Genomic DNA, 13,335 nt, shown 5'->3' on the forward strand with positions numbered 1-13,335 from the left:
ACTTTGCCAGCCAGGTTCATGATACAGAAAAGTTAAGAATCCCTGGATTCAATGGTCTCTAATGGTCTCTTTCTGCCAATCTATGACCCTATAACCTCAAACTCTCAGGAGCATGTCTCCAATTTCAGCTGAAGCAGAGGAGACGTTCCTTGTTGAGTTCTGAAGCCAGAAGTGTGCTAGTAAATGTATAACAGCCAACTCTTCAAAAAAAAAAAGTGGACATATCTTATTTTCAAATTCAATGTGTAAGATTTAACACTTTTTTAAAATGAGCAATCAACATATATCAATCCCAGATTTTTAAAACCATTTTCTGATTTTCAAGGCATAGTCAGACTGAAAAGTTATTTATTTATTTTTCCTTTTTTTCTTTTTCTTTTTCTTCTTCTGCCTCCCCCTTACAGTGGTTACCATTAGACACAAATACACACACACACACATACATATATGTAAAATTCTATATAAACACCTTTTTTTCTCAATGTTTTTATTTCAAAGTTTTGAGTTCCAAATTCTACCCTTCCTTCCCTCCCTCTCTTCCCCCCTCCCTGAGCTTGTTAGCAATCAGATGTAGGTTATATATGTGCAATTATATGAAACATTTCCCTATTAGTCATTTTGTACAAGAAGACTTGAATAAAAGAAAAAATAAGAGAAAGTGAAAAATAGCATTCTTCAATCTGTATTTAATCAATACTAGTTCTTTCTCTGGAGGAGATAATATGCTTCAATCGTAGTTCTTTGGAATTATCTTGGATCATTGTATTGCTGAGAATAGCTAAGTTTTTCATAGTTCTTCAGCAAACAATGTTGTTGTTAGGGTGCACATTGTTCCCCTGGTTCTATTTACACCACTGTGCATCAGTTCATGTAAGCCTGGTATTTCTGAAATCATCCTGCTGGTCATTTCTTATAGCACAATAGTATTACATCTTTTTTGTAATTTTTAAAAATTAGTGCATAAATTGCATTTAAGGGAAGCAAAGTTGGATGAAGCTGTCCGCCTCACTCTCTCTTCCAGAGTTATCACTGTCCAGTGGCAGGACAAAGTCAAGACAACTGGATGCATTGGACGACCTTGGGGTTTTTGACGTCCAGCCAAGATCTAAGTTCTCTACAGCTCCTGCTTCCCCTGTCTTCATGGCCATTAGAACAAATTGTTCTCATCTGCCCGTTCAACCAGGGAAATCTTTCCATGCTTGGAATAGACACCTTCCTAACTCATCCTGATTTTGATTACCCTCAGCCTGGGTTAGCTCCTCTGCCAAAACAGTTTACCAGGGTGTGGTCCCTGTGTATGCTACAGCTTCTTGGAACCACAAGTGAGAGTTAGGTGGATCAGGTGTGCCCAAAATGGAAAGCCCTTGTAAAGGGCTTGGCAGTCCTCACCCCAGAGGTACAAGTCTTCCCTGAACCACACCTTACCAAACCACAAGCTTGTTTAACCATTCCCCAACTGATGGGCATCTCTTTGATTTCCAATTCTTAGCCACCACAAAAAGAGTATATGCCATGTTTTTGTGCATGTGGCTCCTTTCCCCTTTGTTATGAACTTTTTAGGATACAGAGCTAGGAGTGGTATTGCTGGATCAAAGAGCATGCAGTTTGATAGCCCTTTGGGCACAGCTCCAAGTTGTTCTTCAAAATGGAAGGATCAATTCACAATACACACAATGCAGCAATGCATTAATATTCCAGTTTTCCCACATCCCCTCCAATCTCCAATATTTTCCTGTTTGTCATCTTAGCCACTCTGACAAGTGTGAGATGATACCTTAAGGTTTGTTTTAGTTTACATTTCTCTAATCAAAAGTAATTAAGAAGATTGTTTTTCATATGATTCTAGATATCTTTGATTTATTTGTCTGAAAACTGGCTGTTCCTATCCTTTTACTATTTATCAATTGGAGAATAACTTGCATTTTTATAAATTTGACCCAGTTCTCTATATATTTGAAAAATGAGACCTTTATCAGATATACTTGTTGCAAAAGTTGCCCCTCCCCTCCATTTTCTGCCTTTTTAAAAATAATTTTGGTTGCTTCGGTTTTGTCTGTGCAAAAACTTTAATTTTATAAGATCAGAATTACCAATTTTACATTTTGTAATGCTCTTTATATCCTCTTTAGTCCTAAATTATTTCCTTATCCATAAATGTGAAAGATCAACTGTTTTCTATCTCAGAGACTTTATTCATACTACAATCCCCTCACTTTAGAGTAGAAAAAAACCTGAACAATAAGACGCAATACTTGATTATAGTAGGTGTTATGTAAATGTGAATTCCTTTCAACCTTTCCTTCAAACATTTGTTGTTCAGGTCTTTCTTCCCTCCCTCCCTCCCTCCCTTCCTTCCTCCCTTCCTTCCTCCCTTCCTTCCTCCCTTCCTTCCTCCCTTCCTTCCTCCTTCCTTCCTCCTTCCTTCCTCCCTTCCTTCCTCCCTTCCTCCCTTCCTTCCTCCCTTCCTCCCTCCCTCTCTTCCTTCCTTCCTCCCTTCCTTCCTTCCTTCCTTCCTTCCTTCCTTCCTTCCTTCCTCCTTCTTTCCTTCCTTCCTTCCTTCTTTCCTTCCTTCCTCCTTCCTTCTTTCCTTCTTTCCTTCCTTCTTTTTTCCTTCCTTCCCTCCCTCTCTTCCTTTTTTCTGCCTTCCTTCCTTCCTTCCTTCTTCCTTCCCTCCCTCTCTTCCTGCCTTCCTTCCTTCCTTCCTGCCTTCCTTCCTGCCTGCCTTCCTGCCTTCCTTCCTTCCTTCCTTCCTGCCTGCCTTCCTGCCTTCCTGCCTTCCTTCCTGCCTTCCTTCCTGCCTGCCTTCCTGCCTTCCTTCCTTCCTTCCTTCTTTTTTCCTTCCTTCCTTCTTTCCCTCTCTTCCTGCCTTCCTTCTTTCTTTCCTTCTTTTCCTCCAACTCTTCATGACCTCATTTGGAGTTTTCTTGGCAGAGACAATGGAGTAGTTTGCCATTTTCTTCTCCAGATCCTTTTACAGATGAGAAAACTGAGGTAAACAGAGGTAAGTGACTTGTCTAAGGTCACACAGCTAGAAAGATTCTGAGGCCAGATATGAACTCAGGAAAATGATCTTTTGACTCTAGGTGCAGCTATCTTTCCACTGTGGCAAAGTCAATCTGTTCCCAAAGTCAAAAAGGTAGCTATTAAATATCAGAGCTGGGATAATATATCTGAGGTTGGAAAGAGACTTCAGAAATGATCTAATCCAACCTTCTCATTAAACAGTCGAGGAAACTGAGGTCCAGAGAGGTTTTAATGACTTGGCCAAAATCACAGGTCACAGGTGGAAAAGATGAGATTGAACTTAGTCTTTCTGGCAAAATCAGCACATGCTGCCTCTTGCCTTCATTTGGTTCTTAAAAGTAACCTGGATTAGAGAAAGGAGAAAAGGACAGCATGGGGAAAATGTAGGATGTGTGTTTGAAAGGGACATCATCCTAAAAAGCCATCAAAAATGTTCTGTTTAGAAATTCTTCTAATGTCACTTTTTCTTCCGTTTCAAATGTGGTACAGGTCTCCTTTCATACCCAGGATGCATGATTCCTCTCAATGATTAAAAAAAGCCAACTTCAATTTCAAAGACTCTGACTCATATTGCCATAAGTAATGAATTGTGCTATTTTAAATCCTCTGAAATGTTTTACTAGCTATGCCTCTGGTGGAGACCTCCACCTGTCTCATCTCAGAGATTTCAGGTGTTGAGAAAAAATAGAAATCTGCAATGCTGTACTTGTGCCCGCCAGCCACCAGTGTCCCTGATTTGGCATCTTGATCCTTATGATAAGAGGTTGGGTAATCAGAAACAAGGGGTAAGCCATCAGGAATACAAAAAGGCAGGGAGGAAAATTTTTAGTAGTCCCTGGTAGCATTGTGGCTAGAGTGCTAGTGCTAAGAAGGCTCATTTTCCTGAGTTCAAATCTAGCTTCAGATACTTAGTGTATGACCCTAGGCAAGTCACTTAACTATGTGTGCCTCAGCTGCCTCATCTGTAAAATGAGCTGGAGAAGGAAATGACAGACCACTCCAGTACCTTTACCCATATCACTTCCTTCCTTCCTTCCTTCCTTCCTTCCTTCCTTCCTTCCTTCCTTCCTTCCTTCCTTCCTTCCTTCCTTCCTTCCTTCCTTCCTTCCTTCCTTCCTTCCTTCCTTCTTTCCTCCTTTAATTCATTCATCACTTCTTCCCTTGAATTAAAATTTTAGTCTTAATGAGTTTCTTGGTTAAAGAATTGTCTGAAAGATCAAATAATTTGCCCAGAATTACACAGCCAGTAGCTTTTAGAAGTGAGATTGTCCTTTAAATTTTTTGTATTAAGCTTCTAGGTCATTCTGGGTATCTTGTAATTATTCCATTCACATTTCTTTGGGGACTGCTTGTTATTTCAATTTTATTCTCTTCTGAATATTTTGCCATGCTGTATTTTATAATACAGTATTTATTAAGATTCTGTTTTTCCTTTACTTATTTCTTCAATCTCACTGCTTATTTTCTGGAAGATTTTCATTATGAGAATATCTTTCCTTTTTCCTTTTTTTCTAGTAGGAAGTTTTTTGACTTTACTTGATAGTGTCACTTCTAACACATACTATTTGTATGACTTTGGACCAGTAATTTTACCTTTCAGTGCCACCAGGAAACTTTCTAAGACAGAATATTGTCGAGAAGGTTGTGGCTTGCATTGGCCGAGTAGGCTTTCTAGACCAATGAGATCAAGAGTCCAGTCCCTATCACCTCTCCTTTATTTAGTGATGACATTTTGAGAGGATGAATGGAAGCCAAGCTTAGAAACTTACCACACATTCAGTTTTCCCGTCAGAAATTAGCCACGGAATTTTAGGAGAGAGTTCAACAGAATAGACTCTGTGTGGAAGAATGAGTCAAAGATTCAAAATTCCACAAAAGGAGAGGGTGAAGGAAGAGGGAATGTTTCACTTGGAGAGGAGAAGACATAGAAGGACCCATGATGGATGGCTTTCAATATGTGAAAGCAAGTGACTTGTCCTAAAGTCGGGACATTTTTATAAAGGCATCATTCTGGAAAGCATTGCCACCAGTCACTTCATGTTATGGATTTTAAAATAAATTTTTTATCATCATTAGTGGAAGGTTGAGGCTTTTACTACAAGAGGAAATGGAAAGATCAAAGAGAAAGAGAGACATATAAACACCCAGTCGTGGTGACAAACACAATCTCAGTGCTGTCTAAAAATAGGTTTTCTCGTTTTGACAGCCTCTGGAAGACTCTCAGGAACAACTTTTTTATCAGTGCAAAGCTTAGCAAGGCCGGCTAGTATTACCAGAACTTAGCAAGCAGGGGCTTTTGGAGCCATTCTCATATCTTACAGCGTTCCTTATAGTCATTCCTTCATTTGAGCACTTTGATTTCCAGCCATATCACTGGATAAAAAGAGGGCGATCTGACAACCGCATGTTTTGTTGAGAAACTTATCCTTCATTGTCAGAGGTTAGAAATGGGGTCTGAGAAGAAGAGATACATTCCGGGACATGTGACAGAGCGGGGGACTGGAGGGAACTTGGGGACCTTTTAGTCCAATCCCAGTGCCCCCTGTAAGAATAAAAAACTAAAGCCCAGAAAACTTGGGGTTGTTCAAGGTTATGCAGAGGAAGTAAGCTTGCTTGATCTATTTAGCTGTCTGTCTATCCATCATCTATCTGTCTATCTGTCTATCTATCTATCTACCTTCCTCTCCTTCTCCATTTCATTCCCTCCATCTCCCTCTGTCTCTCTGTGACTCTCTGTCTCTCTCTGTCTCTTTCTCTGTCTCTTCCTCTGTGTGTGTGTGTGTGTGTGTGTGTGTATACACACATACATATATGTATATATATATATACATACACACAGAGGGAGAGACAGAGAGAAACATATAATTTTACATATATCTTCCTCCCTCCCTCTCTCCATGTAGATAGAGGGATATATGGATGGATGTATGGATAGACAAATAGCTGAGATGAATGAATAGATAGATAGACAGATAAATAAACAGATTTAGATAGAGATAGATAGATAGATAGATAGATAGATAGATAGATAGATAGATAATAGATAGATAGAAGGATTAAGCAGGCCTTTTCACTAAGTATAAGATTGGATAATCTCCATGGAGAGAAAGAGAAAGAAAAACTTAGAGAGAAACAGACAGAGGCAGAAATAAACAGAGATAGAGAGTCAAAGAAAGAGAGAGAATTAGAGACAAAAACAGAGAGATGGGGGAGAAGGAAGGAAGGGAAATGGAAGTATATACATATAGAGAATTATACAGACAAATGTGTACATATACCCCTAGGATCAATTACAAACTCCTACTTTTAATATCTAAAGCCCTTCACAACTTTGCTGTAATCTACCTTTTGAGCAATATCATAGATATTTATTATCTTGCATTCTGTGGCCCAGCTAAACTGGTCACCTTATTGTTCTTCCCACTCATTAAAAAAAAAAAAAAAAAACAAGGAAGAATAGGAAATTAAGCTATGAGACTATCCATTTGGCAGTCATGCAAAGAAAGATGAATGGATTTATATTGAAGACTTTCTGCTGAGTTGAAATCAGAGACAATTCAAATTTTGCTTAGTGGTTTTGTTTTGTGTATGACAAATATGCTACATACAGAGAAACATGAGTCATGAAGTTATCTTCAGTGAATGTTGTGATATTGTTTGACTAGAAACTGCACAACTTTCGATTCTTACAAGTATCTAAAATTTACCTGCTCAGCTAGCTATATTGATCAGATTAACTGAATCAGTAATTACCAAGAGAAACAATTATTTATGTCTGTTCTATTCACCCCAGAACATAACAATGATATTTTTCAAAACATTTTTGCTCTAAATGTTTTGGAATAAAATATATCCAATCACATACTTCTCCCTATTATTAATAATATTTTCAAAGAGAGCAAAAAGCATTTTTGCTATTAATAAGTTAAAATGAACACTTCAAACATTGTTTATTTTTATCTCATCCATCCTCCACATTTCTTTTGTTATGCATCTATTAGGACACTCTATGTGGCACAATGGAGGGTGCTGGGTCTGGAGGAAGGACGACTTGAGTTCTAATGCAACCTCAGACACTAACTAGCTGTGGGAACTGGAGAAGTCACTTAATCCTGTTTACTTCAGTTCCTTCATCTATAAAATGAGCAGGAGAAAGAATTGGTCAACTACTCCAGTGTCTTTGCCAAGAAACCTCAAATGTGATCACAAAGAGTTGGATAGTTGAGAACTACTAAACAACAACAACAACAACAACAAAAGTAGTACATAGATATTTATAAATAAATATTATATGTATATACATATATATGCATGAGCATGTTGGTTCATGAGGTCTGAAACAGGGTTTCCAAACCTGGTGTTCATGAAGCCTTAGGAATTCTACAGATAGATTTCAGGAGGTGTGTGACTCTGGATTGAGGAAGAAAAGTTACATCTTTATTTTAATTAACCTCTAGCTCAGTGGTTCTCAAAGTATGGTCTAGAGAATCCTGGGGATCTCTGAAACCCTTTTAGAAGGTCTACAAATTCAAAAATCGTTTTTATTTCCAATATGGTAAATGTCTATAAATATAATCCAGATAAACAAAAACGCTTTGGAGAGATCCTCAATAATTTTTTAATAGGATAAAGATACTGAAAACAAACGTTTGAGAGCCACTGCAAGTGAGTACTTCCTTTAATTATGAATTTAAAATGTTCTAAGAAGAGGTTCATAAGCTTCATTAGATCCCTAGAAGGGTCAATGAGACACACCAAAAAGTTGTAGACCTTGGTCTACAAAAAATCAGAATAAACTAGAATATTATAATATTCCTCATGGAATACGCCTCATGGAAGGTCTTCAAAAAAAGGCGAGATGATCACATATTGGCAATGATATAAAGAGAATTATTTTGGGGGTAAATGTTTTACCAGATGGCCACTTCCAACTCTTGACATCCTGTGGTCCTTTGAAGGAAAAAAAAAAATCTGTTTTTAAAATCTGAATGGAATATTTGGAATTAGAAAGCTCAATCTCAACTCCATAATGAGATGTTCAACTCAATGTGATTCCTTAAGATCCCTTCCAGTCTGAAATCTTTGATCCTACAATCTGTGGAACAGGAGACAAATACAACGGGAAACATCTCATCTTGTCATACCCCTGTTTCGTTCTAATGTTTGTCTCTCACTATGAAGAAGAATTTTGCTGTACCAATCACATTGACAGAAACTGATTAAGGAAAGAGGTTACTTTTATTTTAAAATGAGATCCCTAAAATGTGTGGCTAATATGGTGGTTCTCTCCTGCATGATTAGGCTCTCTTAACCACTACCAATGAGCAGCTATAAAGAATAAATGTAAGTGGGACTAAAGGATGGAGAATTTAGAGAAGTGAGGGAAAGGTTAATGTCCTTTTAGTTCATTCAAATACCTGAAGCTCTCTTCTGGCAACTGACATTATTTGATCATGTCAGCTTCGTATTGGGAAAAAAAAAATCAGCAGAGGACATTAGAGTCAGAATTGTCTCAACTACTCTAACATATAAATTATAATCCATGGATGGATAAGGAGTAGTATAGTAGAATGGACCTAAACTGGGGTAGAATTTTCCTTATTATCTATAAAAATTCTCTATCATTGTTGTTTGTTCTTTGTTTTCAAAGAGGATCGATGACATGACTTTTGAATGATGTCAAAATTTGTTCATGAGTTAGATTTAAATATGGCAGAATTTCTCAACCTCATTCTCTCTTCCAGAATCATCGTCACCCAGTGACTACAGTTAGGATGGGAAGTGATGGCTGGGATGCAGTGGATGACTGGAGATTTTGATGTCTATGATCTTGGATAAATGGCCTAATTTTTTGGTCCTAAGTGCTTTCAACTGTATAATGAAGGTGTTGGACAAGATGATCCCTAAGGTTCCCCAGCTCCAAATTTATGCAGAAACTCCAAAAAACATCAACTATGTTTTTCTTTCTTATAATAAAAAAATTAATTCTGATGTCAGTCAATAAAGGTTTATTAAGTGCCTTCTTTGTTCTGGGAAAAGTGTTGGAGATACAAAGAAAGGCAGAATAACAATTTCTGCTTTCAAGGAGGAGAAAGGGGAAATGAACTAAGCATTAGGATCTACTATGTGCCAGACATTGTGCTGAGCACTTCACAAATATCTCATTGATCACTATCTGAGGTTTGTCTTGATTACAGTTTGGTGAGTTGATTTGATCATGTTCTAATGCACAAGTGTCAAAACACACAGTACTTATAATATTCTCAAGTTTTGCAGGAACTAAATTAAAATAAAATTTAACAAAATAAATAAAAATACAATAAAACATAGATAATGTTAACGTCATTTTCTGAGTCAACACCAGCCATTGGTCCAATTTCTATTTAAACTTGACCTCAGTGATCTAATGGCTTGTTATTAATGAGATGTCAAGTGGGATATCAACCATTCTTCAGCCATGTTTCCTCCTCCCCACAGGGGATTCTTGCCTCAAGTGCATCTTATCTTTAGGGTCTGCTGCCAAAGGATCAGTTGAAGGCACACGTATTTTTGCTTCTAGATTTGAGAGGGAGTCTCTTCAAGAGAAAGTACCTAAAGTTGAATTAACATCTCAGAGCACTACCTATGCAATGGTGGAAAATAGCACTACAACATTCTCAGTCACCAATAAGAAATGAATAAGATAATTTATGGTATTCCTGATTAATCTCCATTACACAGAAATCACTTTAACAGAGATATCATAAATTTTATAGTTGCTCCTTCCATCAATTATTTTTGGTAGAGAATTAAAGATACTCTTCATGAAATTGATGTGAATCCTGCAACATTAAATAGGTACATTTAAAATTACTGAAAAGATATTTAGCTAGTGGAAAGGTGACTCTGAAGAACAATTAATATAAGACAGCAAAAAAAAAAAATAGAGCAGCTAGTTGGAAATCAGGAAGAGCTGAGCTCAAATATAGTCTCAGACACACCTACTGGCTGTGCGATCTTGGTCAAGTCACTTAGCCCTGTTTGCCTCAGTTTCCTTGTCTGTAAGATTAGGTCCAGAAGGAAATCGCAAATCACTCCAGTATCTTTGCCAAAAAAATCCCATCCTTGATGGCTTTCAAATATTTGAAATAAAAAAGAAAGAAGAGGAAAGAATTCTCCATGGTTCTTCATTCAATGAAATGACTCCTCCCACTTCATGTTCACTTTTAGCTTTCATTGTTTTCCAACAGAATAATCTGACTGAACATTTAAACTTTTGGCCTGGACTCTGAGGACTCACCTGGACTCTAAGGACTTTGGCTACATGTGACCAGAGGTAAATCATGAACATTTTAGGTCTTGAGTAAATTCCAACGAGGAAGAGAGTAGATTGGAAGAGGGAGATGACTACTTAAACCCTAACAGAAGGAAGATTATCCACCTGGGAATCTCTAAGAAAAGAAATTCTAATATTTTTTGCCAGGATCTGCTCTACTCACCTTATAAAATTAAAAGGGATAGAGGAACTTTGCAAAAACAATTATATGTGGCTCCTCAAATCCCCTATTAGTCTCTGAAATAATAAAATCATTGAATCTCATTGTAGGCCAATATTTTGAAGATTTTGCAGTCTAACTCATATACTATTAGTGATAATGCACATTCTATCTGAATATCTTTAATGTAGGGAATTCTCTGCCTCCTAAGGCAACTTATTCTAATTTGGGGAAGTTTCATCATTAGGAAGTTCTTCCCTACAGCGAGACAAAATATACCTCCAATCAATTTGTTGTATTGCCACCCTCTGGGGCCAGGAAAACAAGTTTCTTCCTTATCTACATAACTCATCAAATATTCCAAAATTATAATCAGGTCTTCAAAAAGTCCTTTTCAGCTAAACCTCCCCAGTCCTGCCAACCCAAGAAGTGCATGTCATAATTTCCAATCCTTTTATCATCTTGATCCTTTTCCTTTTTGAATCATATACAACTTGTGAATGAACTTCATTAAATATGGTATTGATGTGATCTATGATACGGGGTTTGTCACCAAATGATGCCACCATGGAGCTAAACTGATCTCTATCAAAGCCTTCTGCCTGCTTGCCTCAGGGATCAATTTTTATAAATTCCTCTGCTAACCACACCTAACATTGAAGACCTTATCAGTATTCAGCACCTGATATATAACATTGAAGACCTTATCAGTATTCAGCACCTGATACATTAATCCAAGTAAATCACAAGTCTGGTTTCCAGACTTGTAGGTGGTTCCCATCCCATCCCCAAATCATCATATTAGATTTTCCTATCATTTCAATTTGGCTAGATCTTTTGGAATCCCAATCCTGTCACCCATTTCCTTTCAGTTTCTCTCCCCCATCCCTCTGCATTCTTTTCTTTCTTTCTTTTTTGATATTTACTGTAAAGTTAGAACTATGTGATTCTGACTTGGATAAAAGATGAATTTTATTTACCAAGGTACTTAGAATCTTTTTTATCTCTAGTTGGGAAGGTCTAGGACTTAGACATCAATTTCTTGATGTGTATTGCCTATGATTCCTCTCTGATGGTGATCTATAGATTCTACCATCATATTACTTTCTGGTTCCAATGTTTCCAGTAAATGTCCTTTTATGGTTTGTTAAATATGAGAGTTTTTTGTTTGTTTGTTTGTTTGATCATGTTCTGGAAAACTGTTGATTCTAAAATCTTCCCTCTCTTAATTCTTTCCTCTAGAGATTGAACTTAATTGATAATTTCTTTATTATTTCATTTCTCCCCAGATTCTTTGTAGTCAAATCATTTATTTTCTTCTGAGGTTCTATTTACACTTTCTCTAAGCTTCTTTTAGAGTTTTTTCTAAGTGATCCATTATATTCACCATAGTGGATAAAGAACCTGGAGTCAGGAGGACCTAAGTTCAAATCTGATCTTGGCACTTGGCATTTACTAGCTACATGATCCTGGACAAATCACTTAATCCCAATCGCCTTAAATAAAATAAAATAAAAATTTACTGAACTTCTATCACTGCCTTTTACCTCCTCAGTATGTCTGTGTTCAGAATATTGGAATATTTCAAGGCTTTCACTGAGGTCAGTGTTGTGGTCTTCTGAGCCATAGTACTGTGGATTTCTCCTTCCCCAGAGACAATCCTATCAAAATACTTAACTCTGACCCACAGAAAAGGATTTTTAACCCTTTTAGATTTTACCTGAGAGAGTACTCTTGATTTCTCATTTCCCCAGAGTACTGTAGTTTTTAGGGCTCTCTTGAGCATCTCATATCAAAGTTCTATGTACCTCTGACATTTGTGGGGTGTCCCATTCTGAACACTGTAATCCTAGACTCCATATCCATGATGATAGTATTGTGGGTTTCCAATCCTCTTGAAGCTTCCAAGTTAGATCACTCCCATACCCTGAGACTAATACAGCACTGACTTCTTCAGGTATTCCTGGAGCTTCTTTGGTCACTGTGGGTAGACTTCTGACTCATTGACTTATATATTCATTGGCTTTTCTGCTAGAGGGCTCCTTCTGGCTTTTAGCTGTCCTTTTCTTTTTCTTTTTGCCTTTTGAAGTTCTAAGCTAGATGAAGAAGCTTCCTATTATTTTTCTTTGGGTTTCAGAATCATTATTCAACTTGGTCTTTTTATATCTTTGATGGAGCATATGTGGGAGAATTGGCCCCCTTTATGATCTCTTAGGCTGCCATCTTAACTTCTCATTTTATAGATAAGGAAAATAAAATCCAGAGAATTGAAATGAAATGATTCAAGTTACTCCTGGCAGTCAAAGAAATGATTTGAACCTGAGTTTTCTCAGGAGTGAGAGTGAGGAGTGAGAAAACTCACACTCCAGCGCCAATGTGCTTCTCACTGTAACAACATACCTCCCCAAGACCTGTGTCATTGCTCAAACTTATGCTCCTAGTGATGATGTGTTTCTAAATAGTCTTTTCTAGTTATATGTAAAGACAATTTTTAACCTTTAATTTTAAAAAATTGAGTTCTAAAATTTTCTTTCTCACTCTCCTCCCCCTTTCTAAAAGAGTAAGCAATTTAATATAGGTTATATATGTGCAATATATTTTCATATTAGTCATATGTGAAAGAAAAAACAGACATGCAAAAAGGAAAAAAAAAGCACTAAAAATAAAGTTAAAATAGTATGCTTTGATCTGTATTCAGAGTCCATCAGTTTTTTCTCTGGATAGAGATCATTTTTTTTTATCATGATATTTTTGTAATTGTCTTGGATCATTTTATTGCTGAGAAGAGATGTAATTCAGTTACACGATGTTGTAATTGTGTACACTGTTCTTCAGG

Source organism: Antechinus flavipes, chromosome 4, assembly GCF_016432865.1.
Source record: "Antechinus flavipes isolate AdamAnt ecotype Samford, QLD, Australia chromosome 4, AdamAnt_v2, whole genome shotgun sequence".
Classification (NCBI taxonomy): Eukaryota; Metazoa; Chordata; class Mammalia; order Dasyuromorphia; family Dasyuridae; genus Antechinus; species Antechinus flavipes.